We start from the raw sequence: 15,018 nt of genomic DNA on the forward strand, positions 1-15,018 counted from the left end.
AAGGCCCAGTGTCTTGCTTCCGGGCATTCTCCATCTCCCGGCTAAACTTCCTCGATCTCCAATCAAGTGTTTGATCCAAGGTCTTTGTCAGGATCTGAAACCTTGCATCCTCGGGCAGATCTACGCCCTCAATCCTGGTGTCCAGGGGAAGCTGGGGGGCAGTCTCCTGAAGAACAGACTAGCTTTTCTCTACCATCGCTGCCTGTGTCAAAAAGAAAGGAAATATTAAAAATATTTAATTTAGTTTTTAAAATAGTTGGAAGTGTAAGAGAGTAACAAGAATTTAGCTATACTGACATGTAGCTGCTCGGTCAACTCATCCCCAGGTTGAACATAGATGTCCTTGAAGACGTCGATCTCAGGGAGTTTTGAATCATCCTGGAACATAAAAAGTTAAGAAAAATGTTAGTGCGCAAAAAAGAAATAAATATTAGCCACATATAAAAATTGGAATATGAAAAGCTTTATCACCTGCCGTCAAGCTTCCATCCTAGTTAAGAAGGGCCTTGATCTCGACTGGTCGAGTCTTATTGTCTCGGTTGATCCTGTTGGCCTTCGCCTCTTCCTTTCACACACAAAATGAACATATTAGTTGTAATATTTGAAGAGAATATAAAAAAAAATAATTAACATAAGAATTTAGAAAAATAATAGTTAATTAAGAAATAAAAGTTAATTAAGACATAATAAAAGACGTATCATAGAGGACTCATCCTAAAAATGGTAACAGAGTCACGCCCAGTCCTCTAGGCGTTCCTTCAACTCCAACGGGACACCCTTTAGGGGATCGACCTCCGGATCATTAAACAGCTCAAATCATTTCTGGAGTTCACTCTTACACTGCTTGTAGCAGTCAGTGAGGAGCCTCTTTAGGTGGGCGGCCATAGACTCGTTAATGTTGTCGAAATTGTAGTATATCTATAATTTAAGAAATATAAACATAGTATTAAATATTACATAATTTATTAGTATAGTATATGTATATATATAACAAATATAAAATAGTTGGATACTTACCGACAAACAATCTTTAACCCCTACCTTTTGACGCTCCGACATGACCTGCCAAGATTTCCACTATATAGGGCAAAAGGTTCAAACGACGTTACCAATGTCGTGTACCAAAGTGCTATGCCACTAGTTTTATTTGATCATGATACAATCGTTGATTACCTAGGAGACATTCTCTGTCTTCAACTATTGGCAAGGACATTACGTATCTTTCTTAGCTGGAAAAAAAAATGAAAGTTAGTCAAACATACTCCAAAATTTTACCAAAATTTCGGCAAAACCTCCCCTATAATTATAGTGTGTCCTAAACCCTACAAACAATAATAACCAATAGTTCATATCCACATTCCTAAATACACAATAACGTGACATTGTTTACTGCTCCATCATATCCACATTCCTAAATACACAGTAACGTGACATCTTTCTATAGTTCTTCAAGTGCACGACGTAGATATAAAATACATATCAAGCACTCGAAGAATGTAAAAAACTATGATTGAAATTCCCATGACCAAAACTTAATCCGTGAACCGTAAACTACGCCCCATAACTGTGCATTCCAAACTGTCCAAATAATGGGACAATTCAAGAATCAATTGGACCACAGTCATATGCTTTCATAGCCATGTGCGAAATCCAACTAATCCTTGAACGATAAACTAAGTTTATTCTTAAAAAACGCACACGAAGTTAATTACTATTAACTTTGTACAAAACAAAACAATTTTGTTCGTGACGTACACAATAGTTTATATACAAACAATTTAACACACAATAATTTAAAAATAAATTACATAATTTAAAATTTAAAAACCAAAGAACATGCCTCTAATTTCGTTTTTCACCAATTGATAATCGTATACAACAACTCTATAGAAAACAAATTTAATCGCGTTAGTACAAATTCACAATGAAATTTTCAAATACAAAACAAAAACGCATACCTAATAGAGTAGGATAGATCGATTTAGGGAGAGATGATGAAGATTGAGTTGATGGAAGTATTAGAGGATGGATTTGGTAGTAATGGAAGGAGAAAGGCTGAATTTTTGCTGTGGCAGAGGCAGTTGTTGCATAATTTGCAGTTTCTACCTTTACAGCTAAGCAATCTAATTATAAACACGAACTATTTGTGCGACGAAACCTCTGTCGCGCAAAACATATACCATCGAAAATTGCCATGAAATCTACCTGCATTTTTTTGCCACTTTGCACAACAAATATTTCTGTGCAATGATAGGTTCGTTGCCTAAATGCTGAAGTGACAAAGGACATTGAATTTAAATATTTATTTCAAAATTTGAAGCTTATGTAAACAAAGAGTTTATTGTCTAATTGATTTAGTAATAAAAAACTTAAATCAAATTAACCAACTAATCAGTTAAACTGAAAATTTAATTCAAATTCATATTAAATAAATAATTAAAAACATTGTCCTCAAATACATAAATATAAACATATGTTATTCGTCCACAACACTTAATTAACACTTCTACTCCACTAGTCCGTCAGGATTTCACTGTAATTCTACGTGTCACTAGACGTTAGGCCACCACTGCCGGTAATGCATCCTGAACATCTCCTCGATCAACTTCATCAATAGTTGGTCCGTAACATAAATAATATATTTACATTGTGACACAAAAAATAATTACAAACTAATCGTTATAATATACTATTTAACAAAAATAATTATTATTTTACAGATTTACACTTATTGATAATTCATCCAACATAGACTTCTTCAGGTCCTCAGGCAAATTGTTCCAAGATGGCCGCTCTGTAAATCAGTTGATCTGCACTAGTACCGAATGTCGTGCATAAGCTATGCATTCGTCGTCGTATTCAATCCCCTCATAACATCATAAATGATTCGCTTACATTGCGCACTTTCCTCCTTTTGACTCCGCATCGATCTCTGGGTTTGTTTTATCTATAGAATCTGCATAAACAAAACATAAATTTCAAAATCAAAGTAAGTGATTCACCCAAAATTGTTTTTCCAAAAATATAAATATTACATCTACAAAAACTTAATTATTACCTTTCCCTAATCCTTCTCCCTTACATTGCTTAGTTGTGATAGCAGCGGAATTGGCCATCTCTCACCAAAATAAAAACAAGACCTTAGGATATTTTTTTTTGGGGGGGGGGGGGGGGGGGGAGGGGGGGTTGGGGATAAAGAAAATGGGAGGAAATTTAGGGTTGTGGGAAAACCATTGTGAGAAAAAAGTTAAAGTGAAACTGTGCTTTTAAATAACTTGTATGACCTTGCGCGACGAAAATTTGACCTCGCAACACGGTCCTAAAAACCATGCGCGACGAAACCTTTGTCTCATAAATTACATAGTAAATACGACGAGTTCAATGTGCACTGACCATTTTAGAGCCCTTTACCTGATAAAATATCTCACGTAATGTTTACGCGGTAAATTCTTCGTCATACGACTATTTGGTGCTAAGAAACTTCTTCCCGCATTTACTCGAAGGCCTTTGCATGATGAAGGTTTTTATTCGTTGAGAAAAGGTACCTCGTGCGGCAAAATCCTTCGTCGTGTATTTTTTTCCACATTTGACTAATAGATTACTGTTTTCGTCACTCAAATGTACTTTAGGAGACGAAAGTTTCCCACATTTGACTGTCATAGGGCAAGATTTTGGCGCCAACAAAAAATTTGGCGCGCAAGTCATTGTGGCTTGTGGGATGAAACATTGATTAATGGTTTTAGTTAGTTTTAAGAAAGGACCACGCCGATGTGTTAAAAAATGAGCAGAAACACGTTTGCTTGGCGATTGAGTGAAGGTGCCCGTCGAGGATTTTCGTCGGGCAAACACTACTTCACCAATTAGGTTTGTGCATTCTTCTTTATTCCCATTTCCTTTCCCTGCTCCCCTCGGCGGCTGCTATTTCTCCTTGCATCTCTCTCTCTCTCTTATACACAAACACCCTACACTCTCCTCCATCTCTTCCTCTCCCAATTGATTGAAGATTAGTTTATTTCTATTCGTTGATTAATTTTTTTCTTCAAATGTATGATTAATTAATTTAGTAGCTATTAAAAAGGAATCATGCAAGGAGCCTAACGAGGAAGGACGCTCTACTTACCATTTGATGTATATTATAATATAATATAATATAATATTATATTATATTTTGTTCTTGAGTAGTCTTTGAGGAGACTTAAATCTAGTCAAACTTGAATGATATCTTAAGACTATTGGTGATTCATTTTCACCAAATGGTCATCATACATATTGTATTGCTAGCTACAACCGTTGGTTTATTGCAGGTACTGATATTTCCAGTAAAATCTAGATTCATTAATAAATGCTAGTCATCAATCAAGTAAATGCCATTTCACCTGCTTGTTATACACTTGAATTTCTTTGATAGTGTGAATGGAATTTACATTCTTTGATAAGACGAGTGATGTGATATAAACTTGATTAATGTTATGGTAGTGTTATATGTATATAGTTTTTTACTATATATATGATTTCAAAACAAGGGTTATAATATTCAAATGATTTTAACTAGATAAACTTGATCCACTCACACTTTAATTTGTCGACCCCTCAGGACATAGTGAGAACCAGGATGACCCAGGAAGTGAAGAGTAGGATTGGTGGTGAGACCTTCACCTTCATATATTGGTGATGAGTCCCTTACTGCGGTTTATTCTAGTATATAATAATTGCATGATTGTACTCTTGATTATGTATGACACTACATTGTTTGGTATTAACTGTTGTGTGAGGCTACTATCAGCTTTGGTGTAATGCGGCAAGGATGAGATTTCATCCTCGAACATGTGTCCCCAAGTGGGGAGGTTAATGAGGTTTGCTTGGTAGACTGTTTTGATTATTAATAAAGAACAGTTTGGTTCAAATTCATTCACATCATAATTATCTTACGATGGTTTTCTTCACTAAGTCGGCTTGTGATGTCATCTTATGATGGGTTCATGTGGTCAATTTAGTGGCGGTCAGCAGATTACGGCCTTGTAACTTGTGTTATTGGGGTCAAAGTGTGTCACTGAATATTCATGCCTAGCACGTGTCAACACAAGGGTAATGCTAGGGAGACCAAATTTGGAGGCTAAATTTATAAACTAAATGATGTGTCACTAATAAGAATAAGCACGTTTATCAATGTGTAAGTAATAAACCAATCATCAACTTTCATGTCCTTTAATTTTCAAAACTTTGTTCATAAATTTAGTATTCCTGGCCTTACTCCAACACAAATAAGGTGACGTAGAGCAAGTGTGGCTGTCGAGCTTCATACATGGAGCAACCTGCTATGATACCTTATAGAAATATGATTCCCTGATTTGTGTGATATATATATATCCAAATGGGGCGGAAACTAGTGATAATAATAACGATGTGGACAATTATACCAACGGCAATGATGCTTAGGGTTGAATGAACTGTTGAATGAATTGTTAATTGAATTATGTGGAACTTGATGTGGTGAATAACCAGGATTAAAAATGCCATGAAACCAACTGTTATAAACAAATAGAAAGAATTGAATAAATGATTGATCGGTGTTTGCCTTAAACTTGATATACTCGATGAATTGACTGTAAGTAAGAATTTTATGCCATTCAAAATCAGTTGTTATGAAAATATTCTTCATAATGAAAATAATGAATTTAAAATAGTGATGCAGATATAATTTGAAAATAAGTTTTATTGCAAAATTTACACTGGAACTTACAATTGATTTACTGACGATTAGGTCAGCAAATGGGAAAATAACTGATGAAAAGGATATTAGTGCACACAGACATCCTTGACATTTAAAAATTAAAAGTGTTTAAAATTTGTGAACTGGGAAATTACAAGCTGAATATTGCTTTTGTTCTAAGATAAGAATGCGGAAAAGTTTCAGCCTCATCCGAATGAGACTTGAGCTTTCTTTTAATAGACTGGGATGACTGAATGGAATGATTGAGGCCGAGAACCTTGCTGTTGTTTAAGCTGGATGATGATTAAATTTGATGACTGCTGGATCACGCTAGCATAATTGAAAAACAGAATGATGACTTGCTTTTGCTGTTGTTTACTGTTGATGAATAGTGAATTGTCTAGAATCTGAAATGATGGCTACTGCTTTTGGTGCTGGAAATGACATATTTCTTATTGGGGTCACATGCCTAGTTACTGTGTCTTTACATGATTGAATTATTCAGAGATCAAATGGGTCTTGGGAATCCTGATAATATACTACTTGAGATTTTTGACTTGCTGAGTTGGCTATATGCTGTGAGGATGCGTCTGAAGCGTCAGAATCTGAGTCTTCGTCATGGAGCAAAGTTGTTTCTGCCATTAGCTGTTAGGCTAAATCATTGAGCTGAGATGATTTTTCTTTCTTCTTTGAACTTGTTGATTTGGATGTTGGAAGTATGCCCACAAAGTCATTCATTTGATGTAATAACTTTTGGAATACTTATTGTATTAAACTATTATATGTTTAATGAAGGGCAAAGCTTATTGTTAATCACTATTTATTGTATCATGTGTTTAAGCAATAAGGGAATCCAAGGAATGTATTTGATCTAAGAGATAAGTGATTTAAGTAAGTTAGATTAACGAGACTTTTCTCTTATGTTCATTCCTAAAACGTTCCTAGCCATAGGATTGCCAATTGGGCATTGACAATCCGCTAAGGTTAGTATGTGTTATGTCAACTCAAGCGTGAGTATGACTAGTCTCAAGTCATTTAGTGTTGGACACTAGGAAAAACACATAAGTGCTCGAAAGAGTAATCGAGTACACTGAACAACGATCAAAAGAGAGTTCGAACATACATGTCATGTAAGAACTCGATAGTTGCAATATGCAAAGTAGTCCTTTGACCTGAGGCATCATAGATGTCTAATGGTTAGGTCCTTAATCTTTGATCATGTCAAAGGCATTCCATTGAGAGTGTCCACGGCATTGTTGGGGTCAAGCTATATAGTCATGTAGGCATATGAATGCACAACAAGGGATCTCTAACCTTCCATGGTGGAAGGAGAATACTCTAAGATATGATTCGGGAGTCTTTGGCCAAGGCATACGAATATGACTTAGGAAGTATGTTCCAAATCATATTCAATTGAATCTTATAAAGAAGTATCACATTGGATAGTAGACATGAAAACAAACTATCACTCAAACAATGTGATTAAGAGTATTGTATTAGAGAAAGACCGTATTGCGTTGTAGTTGTAACTAGATAGGTTCTCCAACCACTTCTACTTAGCTTGGGTAACCATGACATGCTGCTAGGTGTCACTCATGGTTTGTGGAAGCCCTGAAGATTAGCAAACACTAATCTTAATCAAAGGGAGAATTGAAATGTAGTTTCAATTCATAATCGATCGTTAAGAGTAACAATCGCCCACTGCCTCGCTAATTGGAACTTAATGGATCGTAGACCGAGTAAGGATGAAAGTGAAGAAATATAAATGAAATGGATATGCAATTAAATGGTTTAATTGAAAATGGTCAAGATTAATTAATTTTACGAAAGGTTCGTATTGGGCTTTTAAGTTGGTTTTGGGTTTCGGGGCCCAAAAGTGTTTTGGTCCACAAAGCCCATTATGTTTAAGTTGTATGACAACTAAAACAAAATGGGCAATTAGCCCAATAACAAAGACAAGGCCGGCCATAAGGGAGAGTGGATACAAACTTGAATTAATTACAAGTTTGCCACTCAAATGTGATGTAGTATAAAGTTAACTTTATAGCTATTTTCTCATTAGGGGTTTTTCTTTGAGGCAAAGAGGTGAAACATTATTCTCTCTTTTTCTACAAGGAGGCCGGCCACATAGTGAAGAAGTAGCTAGCAATCTTTTCTTCTCTAAGTCATCCATTTCATCTTCACACCTCATCCTTGGTGTGGAGACTTAGAGACACGAAACCTTTGGTGTCTTTAGAGATCCTTTCCTTACATCCTTAAGGAGCAAAGGAGAACAAAAGGGGAAGGAAATCACAAGGAAGATCCAAGGAACTAGGAGGTGACTTGAAGGCCCTCCACTTGGGTGAATCCCTTGTGTAAACAAGGATGAGCTTCAAGGGTAATGAATCTTTAAATCCTACCTTCTCTTTAATATTGTTAAAGAGTCTCATGGTTCACCATTCACTAGGCTTTGAAAGTCATGGGTTTTAGAATTGTTTTTGAATGCATGCCTACTTTAATGTGTTAATAGTTTGCATATGTGTTCAAATATTCTCACATGTTCTTAGCTAGGACAAAATTTTTCCTTCAAGTGGTATCAGAGCCTAGGTCTAGTTTATGGTGAATCCTTTTGGGTTTTGTGATTTTCATGATTTGTGATTTAAATGTTGTAAATGTTACAAGCTTTATTCTTGATTTTTGAATATAAATTTTGCTTGAAAATTTAGCATCTCAAATGTTGTAGATGTAGTTCATTAAAGCATGAATATTGGAACTAAAATTTGGTGCCATGTATGTTGGGAAATTCGGCCAAATCCAAAGGGTGGATTTTGGGGTTCATGTTTGTCTTGTTAAAAGAGTTTTAAAGTGACTTTTGGAACCCCTAAGTACCCTAGGATATTAACCCTCTTTTGTATTGTGAAAATTTGAGTTTTAATGAGTGAAAACATTCATGGAGCTCTTATGAGTTTTCATGTGTGTTCTTCAATGTTCTTGATTTTCTTACCAAGAACAAAAGGGTTTGGAATTTTGATTCAAAGTGTTTGGTGTTTTTCATAAAGTTTTGGTTTATTATTGATGGGTGATGGATTATTGGTGAGGATGATAAATGCTATTAATGTTTCACAAAACATTTTTCTTACAACCCATCTCATTCACCTTTATCCTCACCCACCTATTCCACTTGCATATTCCACTTGCATGCACCACTTGCACAAAAACCCTTTCACACTCCTTTTTCACTCTAAAACCGGCCAACCCCAAGTGGGGGTGATTTTGGGCCTTTTATGCAATTACATAAAGTTTTGATACTTTTGTGTTTTTGTATTTTGGCCCCAAAGTTTACGTTTTTACGTTAAGGCCCAAAAACTCTAAAGGACAAATTGTTTTGTTCCTTTATCGATGTTTTTATTATTGTTAAAATTTTGGGTTCTAATTGTAATTACATGAAGTTGTGGACTTTTGTGTTTTTACAAAGTGACCCCAAAAGTTTATGTTTATTAAATAATGGCCCAATTGTTGAGGTCATTGTTTTTGGCCCAAATAAGATGAGAACAAAATGGTTTTGTCTCTTTAATGAGAATTGGATTTTCGTTTCAATTAGTTCCATTTAAATCAATTCTATGAATCCAAAAACCAATTGTTTAAGTTGCTTTCTTAGTTAATGTGATTGATTAAGAAAATGGTGATTATGAACCAAAGGCCTCCATAATTGAGCTTTGTGATTGGCCGCTTTACATTATGAATGTTTGGGTTTAGTAGTTTAGATTTGAATGTAATTCGATTAGTTCAAATTTGTTGTAAATGGACATAAGTCCATCAAATGTGTTGTAAAAGGGCATAAGCCCTTATCTTTATTTCATGTATTCTTTTTTGTTTATATGTATGCAAATTGGAATAGTTGGGTCCAACGCCCAATAGGAAATAACGGTTTAATTGGATTAAACGCGTAACTAAAATCAACAACTATCTACCTTAAACCCAAGGTCCAACACAAGGCTCGTGTTGGATCAAATCAAACGGTTCATAATCATCCTAAGACCTAATATGACCATATAGTCTATATGAGGATGTAAAGCATTCGTTAGTAGTTCCATATAGTCTCGCTTGTTTCATCGAAATAGTGGGAGTATTATATACTACTAAATCATATTAACTTGGACCAATGGTTGTGATAGGCCCAAGTTCTTTTAATAAGATTAAAATAAATTTGATGTAGCCCAACACTACTCCCTCAACAAAACGAATATTAAGTTGATAAGCGAGAGATGTTTTGAACATCTCTTCGTAGGCCTTCCACCGTGGTGGGCTCCAATCGTTTGTGACTCATACACCGGCTTCACCCTATAATGGGGAAGTTCAAAGTATGTGCTTACATCCAGGAGGAGTCCATAAACATATATGATGAAGTGAGTGTAGACAATGAGTATGACCAACATGATATAATTCTGAGGTTGTGCTTGAACCCCTACATCAACTAGCATGGTGGGAATGACTTAACTAAGTGCAATGGTGCCAAAATGATATAATTCTGAGGCAATCATTCTCTAGAGACCAAAACAGATGGGTAATTACAAAAGTTGTAAATGACTAAGAGTTATCCTCTCATCATTATTGTTGCTAGCCAAAATGATATAATTCTGAGGTGGGCTTAGTAATGGTGAGCCTCCCATACCCTGCTAAGAGTTCATCACAACTCTCGAATTCCATTGAGGGATGTGGAATTTGCCAAAAATAGTGGGTGGTACTATTTGATTTAAGACCCAATCAAGTAGTTTTAAAATCAACAATCTAATACGACTTATGTTATGTTATGTAGTTAACGACATGCCTAAAATTACACCCACCATTATACTTGACAAAAGGGGCCTTAGGGGCGTTTCCTTGCTTGGTATCGCCACATTGAGAATGTCTTAAAGGTGAAAGACATATTGTATGTGCTTAAGCAATCCCCTCCTCATGTACCTCATACGAAACTAGCTTCAAAGGAGGAGTGTCAAAATTATGATAGACACCATGAGGATGACTTAAAAGCCAAATGCTTAATCCTCACTTCACTTAGTGAGGAGCTTAAGAAGCTACATGAGCACATGGACACTTCTTGTGCCATGGTTGATAGTTTGCATAAGATGCATGACATTGAGACTAGTAATGTACGATTCTCAAATGTTTGTAGTCTATTAAATGCCAAAATGGCAAAAGGGACATTGGTTCATAAACATGGACAAAAGATGGAAAAGATCTTTCAAGATCTTGAAAGTTTAGGAACTTCCATCGATGGGAAAATGGCCCAAGACTTTTTGCTTGCATCTCTCTCGGATAATTTTACCAAGTTTATTGTAAACTATAAAGTGAATAGATTCAATCATACTTTTACCGAGATGATTGACATGTGCTGTAAATTTAAACAAGGTTTCAAAAAGGACAATAGGAGTGAGAATGCAATCACAAGGAAAGGGTTGCATAAGAAGAAGGCAAGAAAATCCAAAGGAACATGCTTTCATTGTAGAAAGGATGAACGTTGGAAGAAGAAATACAGGGTGTGCATTGCGAGCCTTATGACAAGAACTTTTGAAGGGACTATTTCTGTCATAGAGAGTGCTTTTACAATGAGCTCCAATTCCTGGATATTTGATTCAGGCGCTAGTCAACATATCTGCAATTCGTTGTAGGGACTAACAGGGAGCAGGACATTGCGCAATGGGGAGATGATTGTGCAAGTTGGGAACGGCACTAAGATCTCTACAAAAGCAATAGGCACCTACATGCTTAAACTACCCTCTGGGGAAGTCTTGGAACTTAAAAATTGTTTATATTTTCCTTCATGTATAAAGAATTTGATTTCTATCTCTAAGCATTTACGAAATGGGCACTCATTATTGTTTGACAAAATGAGTTGCACTTTATACCTGAATGGTCGTATTATCTCTCATGGTAATATGATAGAGGGACTTTTTCACCTAGAGACAAGTAGTGGGATGCACTGTATTGAAAGCGGGAATACCTCAAAACCCAAAAGGGCTAGAGAAGAAGTTAACCAAGTTAGACTTTGGCATCTTAAACTTGGACATGTAAACCAAGATAAGATTCGCAAGATGTCGAAAGACGGATATCTTAGTCCATTAGGTAATGACCTCATGGGCACTTGTGAACCTTGTCTACTTGGGAAGATGACCAAATCTCCATTCACTGGGAAAGGAGAGCGTGCCACTGAAATTCTTGGGTTAATCCACACTGACGTATGTGGACCTATGTCTACTACGTCGAGATGAGGCTTCTCCTACTATATCATATTCACCGACGATCACTCTCGGTTTGGCTATGTGTATCTTATGAAGTACAAGTCAGAATCCTTTAAAAGGTTCAAAGAATTCAAGAATGAAGTTGAGAAGCAAACTGGGAAATAGATAAACATCCTAAGATCAGATCGAGGGGGAGAGTATCTAAGTAACGAGTTCCTAGATTATCTCAAAGAGTGTGGAATAGTATCACAATGGACTCCACCAGGAACTCCTCAACATAACGGAGTTTCTGAGAGGAGAAACCGAACCTTGATGAACATGGTTCGTTCTATGATGAGTTCCGCTGATCTACCAATATCATTCTGGGGATATGCACTACACACAGCAGCTTATTTGCTGAATGCAGTGCCTTCTAAATCTGTTCCACAAACACCATATGAGATATGGTATGGGAAGAAGCCAAGTCTTAAACACGTTAAGATTTGGGGTTGTCCAGCATACGTTAAGAAACAAGATGCTGGAAAGCTTGAAGCAAGATCTGTTAAATGCTATTTTGTGGGGTATCCTAAACAAACCTATGGATACGAATTCTATCACCCTGACGACCAGAAAGTCTTTGTCGCCAGAACTGCTATATTCATGGAGGATGAATTCGTTCTTAATGGAACTAGCAAAAGAAAGATAGAATTGAAGGAAATTAATGAGATTAATGATGAACCACAAACAAGCACTCGACAAGTTGACAACCTTGTTCCTGAACCCCTAGCTCCATGTAGATCTGAAAGGGTTAGCAAGCCACCTAAGAGGTATGGCTTAGATAATGACTTTGGGGAATCGCACCTTCTAGGTGACAATGACACAAAGGAAGACCCTAGAGACTACACTGAAGCAATGTCCGACATTGATTCAAAGAGATGGCAAGAGGCCATGAAATCCGAGATGGATTCCATGTATCAAAATCAGGTCCGGACTCTTGTAGACCCTCTAGAAGGTATAGTACCTGTTGGAAACAAATGGGTCTTCAAGAGGAAGATAGGGTTGATGGGAACGTGGAGACTTATAAGGCTAGACTAGTAGCCAAGGGTTATAGGCAACGAGAAGGGATTGACTATGAAGAAACCTTCTCTTCTGTAGCCATGATTAAGTCCATTCGGATTTTGCTTGCTATAGCTGCGTAACATGATTATGAGATATGGCAAATGGACGTGAAGACGGCCTTTCTAAATGGCTACCTAGAGGAAGAGCTCTATATGACTCAACCCGAAGGTTTCGTGTCCAAGTCTGAAAAGACTAAGGTATGCAAGCTTTAAAGGTCTATTTATGGACTTAAGCAAGCCTCCAGGAGCTGGAACATTCGTTTCGATACTGAAATCAAAACGTTTGGTTTTACTCAAAACGAAGAAGACAATTGTGTTTATCAAAAAGTCATTGGGGATGCAGTTGTATTCCTAGTGTTATATGTAGATGACATATTACTATTCGGGAATGACACTGCAGTACTTTCTTATGTAAAAGTGTGGTTGTCCAAAACCTTCCACATGAAAGATTTGGGAGATGCATCTTATGTACTTGGGATAAAGCTCTATCGTGATAGATCCAGAAAATTAATTGGATTATCCCAATCTATGTACATAGATAAGGTGCTAAGTAGGTTCCAAATGGAACAATCTAAGAAAAGTCTTCTTCCTGTAAGACATGGAATTCACATTTCTAAGTCCATGGGACCTAAAACTCTTGAAGAGATATGGCAGATGAGTGCTATTCCTTATGCTTCTGCCATAGGAAGTCTCATGTATGCCATGATATGCATAAGGCCTGATATCGCATAAGGCCTGATAACCCAGGATCAGAACACTGGGCAGCTGTCAAGACAGTCCTTAAGTACTTAAGAAGAACTAAGGAGATGTTCCTCGTTTATGGAGGAGCAACAGAGTTGCGAGTGGAAGCCTATACAGACGCAGATTTCCAATCTGACGTCGATGATAGAAGTTCCAACTCCGGATATGTATTTACTCTGAATGGTGGGGCTGCTAGCTGGAAAAGAAAGAAACAAGATGTGATTGCTGATTCCACAACGGAGGCAGAATATGTCGCTGCAGCTGAAGCCGGCAAAGAAGCGTTCTGGATAAAGAAGTTCATTACTGAACTTGGAGTGGTTCCAACCATTACATCACCAGTAACTTTGTACTGTGATAATAGTGGGGCGATAGCTCAAGCCAAGGAACCCAGGGCTCATCAAAAGAACAAGCATTTTGACAGGCACTTTAATATCATTAGAAGATATGCTGCCGAGGGGAAAGTCAACATCCTCAAAGTTGCCTCGGCAGATAACATAGCAGATCCACTGACAAAGCTAATGTCTCAAATCCAACTTGACCGTCATATGGAAAAATGGGTATTAGATACATGGGAAGGTGGCTTTGAGTGCAAGTGAGAGATTGTTGGAAGTATGCCCACAAAGCCACTCATTTGATGTAATAGCTTTTGGAATACTTATTGTATTAAACTATTATATGTTTAATGAAGGGCAAAGCTTATTGTTAATCACTATTTATTGTATCATGTGTTTAAGCAATAAGGGAATCCAAGGAATGTAGTTGATCTAAGAGATAAGTGATTTAAGTAAGTTAGATTAACGAGACCTTTCTCTTATGTTCATTCCTAAAACGTTCCTAGCCATAGGATTGCCAATTGGGCATTGACAATCCGCTAAGGTTAGTATGTGTTATGTCAACTCAAGCGTGAGTATGACTAGTCTCAAGTCATTTAGTGTTGGACACTAAGACAAATACATAGGTGCTCGAAAGAGTAATCGAGTACATTGAACAACGATCAAAAGAGAGTTCGAACATACATGTCATGTAAGAACTCGATAGTTGCAATATGCAAAGTAGTCCTTTGACCTGAGGCATCATAGATGTCTAATGGTTAGGTCCTTAATCTTTGATCATGTCAAAGGCATTCCATTGAGAGTGTCAACGGCATTGTTGGGGTCAAGCTATCTAGTCATGTACGCATATGAATGCACAACAAGGGATCTCTAACCTTCCATGGTGGAAGGAGAATACTCTAAGATATGATTCGGGAGTC

The sequence above is a fragment of the Malus domestica genome, chromosome 10 (genome assembly GCF_042453785.1).
Source record: "Malus domestica chromosome 10, GDT2T_hap1".
Lineage (NCBI taxonomy): Eukaryota > Viridiplantae > Streptophyta > Magnoliopsida > Rosales > Rosaceae > Malus > Malus domestica.